The 12,819-nt window shown below is 33.7% G+C and overlaps 1 pseudogene; it reads right to left on the bottom strand.

The window, feature by feature from the left end:
- Window positions 1–9,090: 9,090 nt before the first annotated feature.
- LOC111369070 lies at window positions 9,091–10,314 on the bottom strand (annotated as a pseudogene).
- Between the last annotated feature and the right edge of the window lie 2,505 nt (window positions 10,315–12,819).

Below are 12,819 nucleotides of genomic sequence, written 5' to 3' on the forward strand. Positions count from 1 at the left end.
CACTACCAGTCGTCACTACCCATCTCTCCCCTCTCATTTGGTCGTCTCTCTCTCCACCCCTCACTTTTGTTGTAGTCATGCCGGTTGCTGGATCTAAAAGATCATTTAGATGTAGCTCGTCCTCGAGGTCTTCACGAAGAGGAAATTGAAACCTGTGGAGGCCTGCAAGGGTTTGAAGAAAGATGATTAAAATTTGGTGGAGGTTGTGCTGGTGAAGCGAGAAGTGAATTGGTGCTCTGGTTGTCGAAGGAAGGTCGGTTGGAAGAGAGAGGATTCAGATTCGGCGGAGGTTGTGCTGGTGAAGCGAGAGGTGAATCGGTGCTTTGGTTGCAATAGATCTACTGGTTTAGCTGAGGTTGGTGGCATTGACGTTGACGGTGGTGGCATTGGGGTTGGTGGTGATGCTGGTGGCGTTTGGGGTTGGTGGTGATGCTAGTGGCATTTGGGGTTAGTGGTGATGGTGGTTACTGCAGTTGCAAACCGGCGACAATTTTGTATTGTTTTGCAGTGGTTTGTGATGGTGGTCATGGTGGTAAATTGCGATGGTCGTGGCAGTTTGATTGATTTTGTGACAAATAATTAGACTCGTGACCTGAAAATTGTGATTGTGACTCCCAATTGTAACTCACAATTTGGGAGTCATAGTTGATCGTGGCGGTGGTTGTGATGGTCGTGGTGGTGGTCGTGGCAGTTTAGTTGATTTGTGACTCACAATTGGATATGTGACCTGAAAATTGTGACCGAGACTCACAATTGGACACGTGACCTGAAAATTGTGACTATGAATCGTAAGTATTGGTGGTGGTCACAAATTATTTGGTCGACTGTGACCATTAAATTGATTAATCTGTGGCCAATAAATAATATGTAACCAATGAAAAAGATAAATTGTGATCGAAGAATAATGTGTGACCTAAAAGATTGTTAATCTGTGACCGATAATTTGATAATTTGTGACTGTATAATAAGTTGTGACTTGTAATATTTGTAATTTGTGACCAATAAATAAATCGTGACTTATAAATTTTTCGATTTATGGCCGACGAACAAACTGTAACCTATAAAATTTTTGAATTGTGACCGTAAAATAATTTGTGACAAAAAAATAAGTGGCGAATTAAATCGTTAATTTGTGACCAAATTATATAAACCTGTGACTTAAATATATTTAATTACTAAATTAATTAATTACTTAAATTATAAATAATTTTTAATAAAAATCTAATTTTTGAAATTTGAAACTTGTTTTCTTGTTTTTGAAATGTGGCATAATTAATCTCTCACTTATGAAATTTTTCTTAATGGAAATAGGGTTAAACTAATAAAAACAAACAAAAGGGCCTTTGGACACAAAAGGTTTAACCGCAACGTGCGCTAAAATCTTAATGTCAACATTCAAAGAACGTTGCTAAAATACATAATGGCAACACGCAGCGCTTGTTGCTAAAACATAATAACGGCAACGCAGGCCGTACGTTGCTAAAACTTTAATAGCAACGTGCAACACGTTGCAAAAACAAATTTAATGACAATGGACTATGAACGTTGCAAAAGGGTATATTAACAACATTCTTTATAAAAACGTTGTTTAAACTCAATTTAGTCAACCAATAGCAACATGCACTTGCTGAACATTGCAATAGATCACTCTCAGCAACATGCAATTGGTGAATGTTGCATTTTGTATGTTGTAAAAGGCATTTTTTCTTGTAGTATGAAAAGTTATGGATCCTATAAAATATGTAGTCAATATTAATTATTGACCTTAATTTAGATTAAAATTTCGATTTAATTCCAACCAAATAAGGGCTTATGTTTTTATCAAGATTATTCATTTATAAAATGTGTATAATTTTGGGAATGCTTAGTTCCCATTTGACAAGAAGTAACTGTTAGAAAAATGAGGTGAGTGGTTGACTTTGGCATAAAATTTGAGTAGGATCCGATTGTTCATTTTGGAAGTTCAAAATTGATTTGCGTTCTTCTCTATGAGAATATCGAAATTATATGTTTACTTGCCAAAAATGATATTAGGGTGAATGAAAAATTAGAGCTCAAAGTGTGCCAATTGAAAGGAATTTATATGTTAGAGGGAAACCAATTAAGGTTTGTCTCAATAGGAAAACAATGAAGGAAAATACCACTTTATATAGGATTACACTTTGGAAAGGTGTGATCATGTGTAGCATAGAGACTATCTCAACATGCACGCATAGGGGGAGCAAATCAGATTGAAATAGGCTTCGGACCTCAGAAATTAGCCTTAGGAAGGCCTAAATTTTTTCCTCGAATTGACCTTTTTATATTTTAAAACTATTAAAACTCCAATATTTATTGTCATTATAATACAAGTTAATGGGCAACCCATTTTGGCTAACATTCGGTTAGTCAGCTGTTCAACCAGTAAGTTGCATATACGGTAAGCATCAATTCGGTAAGTGGCATATACGGTATTTGTGAATCCGATAAATTACATATAATACAAAAAACCATCTTTCAATTTTTTAAATTTATTTCTTTGAGGCTCGTCCTAATAGACAATTATGAGGTAATACGTCTATCATGATGACTATTTATTTCATAATTACATTTTATATGAGAAGTAACATAGTATTTGACTTCTATACATGGATAAAAAATTTAAGCCATGTCATTCAATGATGGATGCAATCAAAAAATTTGATGATGTAATTGAAAGGAGAAAATCTTACATTATATGAAATGGAAAAGTAAGACGTGTCAAAATGTGAATTGTCTTTCACAACCACCAAGGAGTTAGAAGATATAATTGAACGGATACATGACAAGATATTAAACTCTTCCGTACAATTCAATGAAGTACCAAATTTCAACAATGGCACAGAGACCGTAAAAACTAATACTTTAAAGGGCTGGAGCATGAAAAGGTCTAATTTGATGAACCGTTAATGAATGAACTGCAATGGAAAGAGAGAGCAAGGATTATTGTTCACTTCACTTCAGTTTCTTTTCTTTTTCGCTTTCCGTTTCATTTTTCTTTTCAATTGTAACGTTTAGTATATAAATGGATAAAGTTAGTAATAATTAATAAATAAATTTCGTGTTTTTAGTCCTAGGAGCTCTAAGCTAGCCAAATATTGTGACTCACGTTAAGACAGTAATTTATGTAAGTTAGAAGTCATAAATCATATGATATAAACCTAAGAAACATTTTAACATTTTTTTTCTAAGGAATTATTATCTTGTTTTATTTACTTATAATAAAGTTTGCCATATTATTGTTAAAAATAGCAGTGGACTCTTTAACCTTTCGCATGGTTCGACTACAAGGAGTGAGTGCCTGCAATTCTGAAGATCACCGTATCTACTCTTATCGGTGTTGCACCTATGATACCGTATTTGAGCTCACCATATTCGCGCTTACTAGTTTTGCACTAACCTACCGTACTTGCAAAATATATCGTATTCGCACTCACCATCGTGTACCTTCAAATACGAGGTTATGTGCAAGATGTACTATTATTTAATAGAAAAAGATGATGGCCTAATTTAGCAAGGACAAAAACTTTTATCATATTCTACTAAAAATTCTAATTTTAATCCCCGTCAAAATAGACATTGAATTATACAAAGTGCTATTACTTAATAACTGAACTTAAAATTATATTTCAATAGTCGTTTAACTATGTAACGTGTTGTCTATTTATCGCTCAAGTAGGCGACATTTGTTATCTAAAGGATCTTCACAAGTATCAAATAGATTCCTTATGTTGGTATAGTTTACTGATCATGGAGATATAGCCCCAAGTTTGGTAGGGATTAAAAGCTAGATCTTAATTTAAGTCATTAAATAATTGATTTTATCCATATACTTTATAGGATCTACAATATTTTAATTACACATTTTATCAATTTTTATCAAAATTTATTATGCAGTTATACTTGGTATTGTTCGATGACCACTCAAATAATTAACCTTAGTTTTTATGACATTCTTCTAAAAATAATATTTTTTACCATTTTAAGAGACAAAGCAAAAGCCAATTCGACCTCTTCAGACTTCAATTCAATCTTAGCCGTTGGTGTATATATCGTAGTTGTAGCTTAAACCGTATCTACGCTTACTGTATTTGGTCGCGCCGTATTCGCACTTACCGATTTTGCATTAAACTATTGCAATAGCAGTTTATAACGTATTTGCACTCACCATTGTGTAACCAATTAGTTGAGAACAAATTGCAATGTAAGAAAATGTGTCTTTTAATGTTCCCTATTTTTTGGAAGAAATCTTTGATTGTTCACTATACTTTGGAAGACATCTTTGATTACCACTGTCCGTGTGAAACCGCAAGCTTACGATATCGTTGGCAAGTAATAAATTTGAGAGAGTTGAGTGCATCATCCCACATGGAATTAATTCAATTCAAGTTTACTAGTTTCGTATGGAATTCAAATTACATAAACCAAAAGAGAATTTGATTTTGTGATTATTCTTAATTAATCTAATAAAGCAATAAAAGTTTGATTTTATCAAATTATGGATGATTGTATTGAATATCAAATCCGATATTGCTATATATTTCAATTATTAATTTGTATTCTAGTTCCGTTCTTACGTTCTTAACAATCAATAAAGCTATAATATATAATTTTCTTTTTCGAGACATACTAAATCTATCCTAACCACGACCGGAATCTATTCCTAGCCCCAAATTTGAATGGTTAGAACGCGTTAAATTTTAGATTATCTATATGATTACATACATGATAAATGTTATTCATAACATCTATTGCACATATGTTAATTTTGCCATGTTCTAAACTTATTGTGAGTCTCCCGACACTGCAACAAGTAACCAATTATCTAATTGATGGACAATCAATTAAATAATGCAATGAATATGCAAAATTAATCAAGAAACATTAGAAATATTAAACTACTAGTCTTGAATTAGAAAAAAAATAACAAACCGGGTTCATCTTCATCCAATGCCAAGCGGTTCTACCCTAGCATATTAATGTATAAATTATAATAAGAATAATAGAAAAATATCGTCCAGATCATGAAATAATTTAAAAGATGTTGATCTTCAAGTCCAAGATTGACTTCTTCAATTTCTTAATATAATTGAGCTTCAATTCCTTGCTATGACTTGGTCTTCTCTCTCAAAAGTGATGATTTGACATCTTGTTCTTGATGAATTTGATGATTCTATTGTGTATAAAGAAGCAAGAAAGAATTTTTTTTTCCCTATTTGTAATCCTTGTCCTCAATTTATAAGAGTAAAAAAGAGAGAGGTTAAAATCGCGTCCATCTTAATATAATTGAGCTTCAATTCCTTGCTATGACTTGGTCTTCTCTCTCAAAAGTGATGATTTGACATCTTGTTCTTGATGAATTTGATGATTCTATTGTGTATAAAGAAGCAAGAAAGAATTTTTTTTCCCTATTTGTAATCCTTGTTCTCAATTTATAAGAGTAAAAAAGAGAGAGGTTAAAATCGCGTCCAATTTGAGTTCCAAAAGAATTTGAACCGCAAAGGGAAATTGCTGATTCGTCTGCAGAAAAAAGCCCCCGCCCGCCGTTTTGGGCTATGTCGTGCTTGAGCAACTTTCAGTATTTTGGTCCCAACGTTCTCTCTCGATGTCTGATTAAGGTGATTCAAAGTGCGTTGAAAAGCTAACTCAAAGATCTCGAATGTTTGCTATCCAAAAAATGGGTCTCAAGTTGAGGCTAAAAAATTGGACCATATCTTCTTCAACTGGAAATTGATTTGTGCAAATACTTCAACTCTATTTCACTCCTTTGACCTCCAATTACATCCAATTGATCCTATATGATCTTCAATCATCATTTATGGTCCTAATCAATTACTGAATGTTTACACCTTGGTCCCTAAATTTTGAATTTCGTTTGTTTTTCCCCCTTTCATTCATTTCTTGTAATTCTACCAATTTGCATTGAGTTCAACCCGACAGACATAATTAACACATAATTAAGTTATCTCATTCAAATCACTAACAAATACTCCAATTTACTGGCATGGATAAGTGCACAAAATATACTTATCAAACACCCTTAAACTTGAATATGTGTGTTCTCAAACAACATCATATCCTAATTTAAACAAAAAAACATTGGCTGGATAATTTGCTTTTTGTAATAGGGTTGGAATATATGCATTAAGACTGTTAAAAGCTTCAAAATCACATTGCTAAGATTAGTTTCTACTTGTCCAAATGCAAAATTGACGTGAATGTATGTGAAAATTCATGTCAAGTCCCATAAATTCATAAAGTGATTCAAATCCTGACCCTCAATAATCAAATTTATCCTTTCTCGTCTCATGAGATTCACATTCCCAAACTTATTTATTTAACTCTTTCCCAATTTGTGATCTAAGGTTGAATTTATATACTAGTCCTCACACTCTCTAGTTTGGTTAGAGATCTTACTAGCTTGGATAAGTGTAAAAAATACATATATCAACCACGTAAGTGCATGAAGGTTCAAAACTAGACAAAGTGACGAACTACTAATTTTTGAATATGAGATATTCATCATTGTTATTGGACCAATTTCAAAATGATTTTAGTTTTGCCCTTTTTTTTCCCAAAAATTGAACAAGATTTTGATTTTCTTTTACTACTGTGTTGATTGTAATCAATGATGTTTTCCGAGTTAATTACTTGTATCTCTACAATTATAATAATGTAATTTTTGCAAATTTTACTTGGATATTTGTATTATTTTGAAAAAGTATAATCAGGGCCATTTCACATAAATTAACGGAGTTATTAACAATAGCTAATATTTTATTTGACAGTCCAACTTCACATTTAGCAAAACAAAACTTGTTTTTCCTTTTTTAAAAATGAATTATGAAGATAGCAAAACAAAACAAAATTGTGAAAATAGCAAAGTATAAATAATAATAGTATCTCATTAACAGAAGTCTCTCTTTCAAATTAAAAACTATTGGACAAAAGGTTAACAATTGATTAACAAGTCTCCCGTTCAAATTTAGAACTATCATATGAGACCAGGACAAAAGATCACTTGGACATGGAATATGACTAAGGAATGTCGTCATTGTGGTACACATTTTGTATGGAATTGAAAGACCACTTAAGTTATTCTATGAAAATAACAGTCTTGTATTCCAATAGGAACTTGACGATGTCAAATTTTATAGATATCAAGTTTCTAATTATTAAAGAAAGAATTCAGCATGGTTAGGTGATCTGTAAAGCATATTTAGAGAAACTCCATAATTATAGATTCATTTACTAAATGGCTGTCACACAAGGTCTTTCGTGAGCATAATGCTAACACGGGTGTTGCATCCTTTGATAATATGGCAGTCTAATGGGAGCATGTGTTTAGACGTTGTTTGTTTTAGACACATATTTTTATTCATGGATATTCAATTTAATTCAGATATAAAGTTTTAGTTCAACTTCACTCTTTTTTGTTTGATCTCATTAAAGAATAAGGTAAAACTAGTTGAAAATAAGCATGTTTGTATCACATTGCATGTAATTTTCATGCTGCACATCCACACTTGATCTATGTTATAATATTTTGGAACCAAGACTGCTTTGATCCTATAGTGAGATAATTAATGGATGAGATTGTCTGAATATGTTTCTTAATATGATAGCAAAAGTTTTTGTCATCACAAGGTTATACATATTTATAAGGTAACATATGTGGCCTAAGTGAGAAGTTGTTGGGCCTTTTTTTTTCAAAATTTTTCATGCGGGCCTACATAGATAATTAAATGTGTATTAAAGGCTATCTTAAAATTAATTCCAATTAAAGTAATCTAATAAAAATTAAAATTATGGACTTTGAGCATCTAAATAAAGTAGGGGCTAGAATATGTATAAATACCGGATCTATTAATGTTGTATTCAATGATGGCCCAAATATAAATGGAAACCATATATAAGGTCCCAAATTCATATGAGACTTATCATTTTTTGTGTTATCCCTTCAACACAAGAATTAATATAGAAAACATATTAAAGGGGAATAGCTAAAACCCACAATCAAGAGTCAAGAAGAAGGAATATAAGAATAAAGACTATAGATCAAAAAGTCAAAATCAAGATCAAGAACTCAAGGATCGAAAGAGTCAATGCTCAAGATTCAAGATCCAAAACTAAAATCCAATATTAAAAAAACATTCCCAATGAATAAAGGTTTGTTCCGCACTAAATAATTCTCTTGATGGTTTCACATGGATGATCTTGGCAATTAAATAATTAGGTTTTCAATTTCTTGAGATTTAATGTTTTATAAAATCTAACACTTTCTTTCTAACAGGTCGTCATCATCATCATTATTAGAGCTGTTGGGTATGTTATTTGAAAAAGATTTTATGTAAATAGTAAAGTATGCTTAATTAGCATGAAAAATATTTCTTAGAAAAGAAAATATTTTCCTTATTTTGAGAGAAATAATAACATTGTACAAAATATTTTCCTTAATATTTCTTAGAGGCACTTGCTTGCCAGTTTCAATAACATTGTACAAAATACAAAAACATTTATCAATATCCAGCTATATTTGGTCCTCCTACACAAAACAAAGCAAACCCATATTATTGTTTGTACCAACAAAGCTGATATGCAGTAGTGTCAACAAACCACTGTTGGTCCTTATAATTAAAGAAGACGAAGAAAAAAGATCAAGATGTGACATTACAAAAGATGATGAAGCGTGGCTAAGTGATCACTACCCATTTGCTCAAGTATTAATAAGAGCTTCTTGTAAACATAGATACTAAAATAATCTTTTAAAAAGTGATTGATACAAAATGAATAAACTGGATAATGGGAAGAGCAACTGAAGATATAAGTTACGATGATACAGGGGAGTACCATGAATGCGTCTAAATTTTAAATATAATACCCACTTTTCTTGGAAGCAGTTGAGGTGCAAGAAGTTCAAGAAATCTAGGCTCATAAAGCTCTCTCAACCAACCAGAGAATAAGCACACGTGGGCCTAATAAGCATAATAGGAAAAGGTCAGTCATTGGTTCCTTCCATGATCACCATTTAAAGCATTTAAATATATCTGAATTGTTATGCGAACCTTTCCCTCACCCTTTATGCTCCATAAGCTTCTCATAACGGTATCTAGCACACAAGACACCAAACTTTGTAAAGATGCCCATAAGTGTTCGTTCCAATCCCAAACCACTCTCCATAAGAGATATAAGCTCAATAAAGCAATCCTCCGTTCTGGTAGTGTTCACTGACTTCTTCCAGATCAACCTAAAGGAATAAAGGATTTACCTTTAAATGGTTAGTAAATTCAGCGAATCCTGAACTATCTACCGTAATAAAATGGTCATGCAAAAATAAGCAAACATTGACCAGCAGTCCACTCCCTTTGCAGCAAAAGCTAAGAAACAAATTGACTAAGATATTGATTCTGCAAGAGAGTCCTAAAATACCAACTAATAGAGTCTGGTAATATAACTGTACAATGATATTGAGCCCACATACTTGAGCCAAGAGGAACTCTTCAGCATCAAAACAAGCAAAATAGACTTCTTTCCATGTCTTTTTGAGTTATTAGCTTTACGTACTGCATCAACAGCCTCTTGAAATTGCTTCAACTTGACAAGAGAGCGTGCCAATTTGGCCCAGTTAGAGATAAAAGCAAAAACAATCTCAGCTACCTCATACGGAGCTTCGTCATACAAGTGATCACCAACATTACGGAGAATGGCGACATTTGGCATGAGAATAAACTCTTCAATCTCACCCAGCCCATCAATCTTAGCATATGCATAAACGAGCTCGCTGTCCACCTCCTTTACTTTCTACCTAACCATCAGAAGATACTTCACCAAGTCATGATAAACATTTGCATCCTCCGTAGCATGGATGACTTCCAAGAATTGTGTGGCATCATTAGCATGAATAAATAACTCTATCGCATAGCTCACTATTTCTTCCCCGAGTTGAGCTTTAGCAATCTGACTCCAAACTGCATCTTCAACACGGAATGCAAACTCAACAGCCAGGTTAATAACTCGAATGTTATCCAGTAACACATTGATGCCCTGGACATTCAAATTGAACTTAAAAATAGCAAAAGCCTCTTCATACAATTGAGCTTCCACAGCCACTTCCCCAACAGCAAGGACATCAAAGTTATCAAGTCTACTTAATTAATCCATAACTCTGGATGCATCTTCCTTAATGGCTGTTAAGATAAGTAAGTTTTGCAGGTTAAAGTTTCCATTGAAAGCAGAGTTTTGGATCACAATCTTTTCAAGCAATTCAATTAGTTCATGAACAAGGTCAGAAGTCATGAAGGCTTTAAAAGCAGCAAATACTTGTTTCGGGCTCTTGCTTTCAGGCAAAGCACTAGATACAACTTGATCAATAAGCTGTCTTCTAAATTCATTTTCAGGGTGGGGTCACGAACTTATGCCCATAGATCACCATCCATCTTTTCAACTACGAGAGTATATCAAACTAATAAAACCTGGCAGTATAACTATACAAATAATCACAAACCTGGCTTGCAGTTTGAATAACTAATTCTTATTTGTAACATTAATAAGTTTGTCACCATCCTTCTCCTCCTCACGCTCAAGATCCTCCTCGTCCTTATAAATTGTTTCTCAAGAACTCCCAATTTTTGTTTGAGTTCATTTCTTTGCCAATTGGGTTATTTCTCACATACTCTTGCATATTTTCAGCTTCGGCCAAACAATTCAAATATTTTCTCAAATTGCCAGAAGGACCTGTTATTTAACCGTATTTGAGATTAGATGAGGGAAATAATAAATAAATATGGAAACCATAGGTCTTCACAACATGTTAATTTAGTTTTGAGCATAGCTTACCTAAAGCTGAATCATTAGCATCATTATACGTATATGTGGGAGGAAATATTGTTGTATTTTCCTAAACAATGAAGTATTGGTACCAATGAAGATTAGCAGAGATATTGAGACTTGAAGAATAGAGTATAGAACAAGTCATATTCCCCAAATGGAAGAAAACCATATACGAAGTTCAAAACTTACTGAATTTTTCACTGCCTTGTATGGAGAATCATCCAAAAGCAGTGTGTTTGTGTCATTGTACTTTCCCGCTTCCAAGAATTCCCACACTTTCGTAAGCTCTTTAATAAAGAGGGGTTTCTTGCCATTCCTAAGTGCATTAAATCTGGTTTCAGTACAACGTTCTTGACCCTGAGTATAATAGAACTAATCAAAGATACACCTTGTATATTATGGAAACCATATTATGATGATATCATATATAATATAAATAATAGAATTTTCAACATCCCAGCTAAGTGGCCCAAAAGCATTAAGAAATGCTTACCCAACAAAAAACCAATTGCTTTTCATCTTGGAAAAGACTCTGGACAATTGGTCGCAAATTATCTCTGCAAGATTTCAATAAGTCAAGTAAAGAAAATGTGTAATTGATTTAGAAACAAATACTCCGAAAGAGATAGAGGAAAAAAGTTAATTAACAAAAAAGGTATAATTAGTCAAATATTGAATATTACGATTTTCTAGAAGACCAAACGCCTACAGCGAATCTGTCCAAGATGAAACTGATAAAATCATCGCAATGTGGTCTTTTAAATACTGAAAATGTCATGTAAAATCAAGTTAACTTGATCTATGAGAAGATGACCAAATTTAAAATTATAATTTAGAAACGTGTATTTAAAGTATCTACTTTTACCAGCATAATTCTTAAATCTTAAACCTGGCTTTTTCTCAAGGTCTTGATCATTTTTTATATAAATGACATATGCAAGAATCCCATTCACATCAAGAATAAGGAGCCTCTTATCCTTTCCAGTTAGCTCCGTACTCTTATGCTGCAAACTAACATACAAAACATACATTTCAAAAAAAAAAAAATAGTAATCGAAATAGTTTAAAAAACAGAAAATAGTTTTCGATTTAGAACGCACTACCCTTTACTCTTCTTCAGAATAAAGGGAGTAATTGGTTCTTTGATTTTACGTTTGCTCCCTTCGGGTGGAGGAATCGGATCATTGGCTGTAAGAAGATCGATCGGTACAATATCTACAGGGCCCGACCCTATATTCTGCAAAACTGAAATCATTATTGAACACATGCTCATTGAGTAATTATTTATAAATGAGATACGAAACTCGTGGACCTGATCACTATGAGCAATAGTAGATGATGTCTGTGGCTGACCCGATACTAGAGAGATGGCGGCAGTAGTAGCCGTAAAAGATTTTGTGCTTGAGACGTGCGCAGGTGCACGCATGATATCAATGTGATCAGCTACTTGATGACACTTGGACTCCGCCAATAGTCACTCTACCTTCTCCAAGTGCCACAAAGTATCGTTGTGTAGCCGTTTTGACTCTGCCAACTGCTGTAGTATCTCGCCATGTTTTCGCTCACTCTTTGCCCTATACAAATCTAATTGCTAGGAAATGATGGTAACCTGCTTACGCAACTCGAAAATATCTTGCATATGCAAAGTAGGCCTCTACAGAGGAGGGAAGCACACTTGGTTGGCCTCATTGCACACACCATAGGCATTGGTGCCTCATGGTAGCCTTTTGGAAGGCACACTGTATAGCCTAAATCGCCAACCGCATCGATCACATCTGTTTGGTCAACGACTGCAGGAATATGTGAGGGGACATCCCCATATTTGGGGACTGAAACCTCCTGCTGTATCACTGGATCATCCAAGCGTGCGTTTTGCTCATGCGGCACGTCATCTTGCTCGGGGACGTCGTCCTGAACGTCCCGACCCTCATTACCTTGGCCCTCAGCAATAGCATGGTGCTCCATATCTTT

This window comes from Olea europaea, chromosome 20 (assembly GCF_002742605.1).
Source record: "Olea europaea var. sylvestris chromosome 20, O_europaea_v1, whole genome shotgun sequence".
In the NCBI taxonomy this organism is placed as follows: Eukaryota; Viridiplantae; Streptophyta; class Magnoliopsida; order Lamiales; family Oleaceae; genus Olea; species Olea europaea.